Below are 2,329 nucleotides of genomic sequence, written 5' to 3' on the forward strand. Positions count from 1 at the left end.
GCACTGACCCCACCTCTCTGGAAATGAAATTAAGATTAAAGCATAAAATTATTGTAAGAAAAAACAATATTAATATACAAAGGTTGAAGAAAGCAGCAAAAACAATCAATAAGTATGTGTGTTGGTCTGGGTTTGTGTTCCAGGCGTCACAGGTGCAGCTCAGGAGATGTGCAGGGAAACATGACAATAATCTCAATACATATTTCTATAAATAGGTCAACAATGCATAGAGTAGGACCAGAGTAGAAAAATGAACACAGACAGCCACATTCCCCCCTTTGACACGTGTCAACATAAACACATTATTCCATTTAAACACCTTAACATACCACCTAATAGTAAAAACTACAAGTTAATATGAAACATTATTGAGAATCAAAAACAAAGAAAAACACAAAGAAAATCAAGAACAAACACACTCTACCACTCTGACTATACCAATACCTCATCTTCATCACTTTCACTATATGGGTTTCCTGGGGCCCAATCTGAGTATAACACTCTTTGCTATCATTACTTGGTTCCAAAGGTATTTTTACATATACTGGTGTAGTTCCTCCTCCAATTATTCCACCTATCCATCTATACAGGAGGGCTCGCATACATGTGAGTGCAAAAGCATAACATCATACCTAAGACGATCATCACAGGGATGAGTACATGAATGATCATTGTTCCCCAGGGACCAAATTGGTCAGTTAACCATTTATTCATGCTAAAACCTGCTGATTCAGAGGGACCAAATGCATCACGAATCTTCTCAAGTGCTGTGATCACACTAGTGATGTTATCTGCATTATCTGGGATAATTGTAACACATGCGTCACCTGTTATATTCAAAGTCATACAGAGACCACCTGTTTTTGCTTGAATATAATCAAGAGCCATTTCATGTTTTAGCAGAGTAATCTGTGGGATTTGTCATTTGCAGCCAAATATTGGAAACCTCTTATAGTTGAATATGTAATGTTATCTATGTGATCTGCTAAAAATGTAACCCCATACCAAGGAAATATGCCGATACCCCATTTTTCCCCTAAAGAAACCCTCCAATGATATGATGCAAGACTAGCAAACTGTGCCATCTCTCATTTGTGCACATGGTTATCTTCTAAAGGTTGTCCCAAACTAATAGGCAGTAATGCTAGGTTCGTAATTGTAAGATTTACAAAATAACACCCAGACCATCCTGGAGGTAAGAATAGAAATGCCTTATTCCCACAAAGCCAATAGAAATTTCCAATAGGTGGTATACCTTTATATGCATGAGCATTAAGATGATTATTGACTGACATAGTTTCACCATTTGGAAATGTGATATTAACAGGTTTAAACCCAGGTGGATTTAGACTGACAATAGGGTTTGCACAATGTGACACTCCCATAAACTGACCAGCCCCATTTGAACATAAACAAAAAGGGTGTGAAATGCTTCGTGTGAGGATCTCAGTAGGTTCTGCCTTAGCTGACTCTGATGGGAAAGGCTCTGGCACCATATGTTCACAGAACCAGTCCACACAAAATAGATAGGCCTTCTCTTGATCTAATGTATGACTATACATCTCCTTCATTGCACTATACAATGTATGGTGTGAAAATTTACACCGCTTACGTTTGTCCTCGTCCATGTGTGGATGGTCTGCAAAATATTGAACTAGACTGATTACTGGATCCAAACATGGACAATGTTTCACCTCGAGTTGGAATAAGGACTTCCAGTTTGCTGGAGGTCTCTGAATGGCCATAATAGTGGTATTAAACCCATACAGTCTACTTTTCATCCACTTGATAATTGCTGTTATCAAGCTGTAGGGAGTAAGGTAGAAGGGTTAAGGACAGTACAGCGCTTTAGAGTAACATGCGCCATAGTCAGTAGAACGTTCTGCCAATGCAGTATTCGTGCTGGAGTCAGATGTGCAGTTTTAGCTTGAAGTATGAGAGAATGGACAGCATGCGGAACATGAACAGTTAGGGTGCACATAGCAACAATGTCAGCTGTTGCTAAAACTGCTTCGGTAGCGGCTGCTACAGCTCTTAGACATGCTACCATAGCCCTCTCAGTAATAGACAGTTGCTTAGAATAGTAACCTACTGGTCGTTGTCTGTCCCTATGGGGCTGAGTGAGGGCCGCTGACATAAATCCATCCCTCTCAGAAACAAAAAGATTAAGGCTTTGTAGCGTCTGGGAGTCCTAAACAGGGAGGGCTAGATAAAGCTTGTTTTAAGTCAGTGAAGGCTGTTTCTGCCTCAGAAGTCCAAGTCACACAGTCAGTCATGGCCAGATGTTTTCCCCCATGAGTTATGTCATACAGGGGTTGGGAGATCTCCG

This window comes from Morone saxatilis, unplaced genomic scaffold (assembly GCF_004916995.1).
Source record: "Morone saxatilis isolate NCDOM2014 unplaced genomic scaffold, NCSU_SB_2.0 Contig22, whole genome shotgun sequence".
NCBI lineage: Eukaryota > Metazoa > Chordata > Actinopteri > Moronidae > Morone > Morone saxatilis.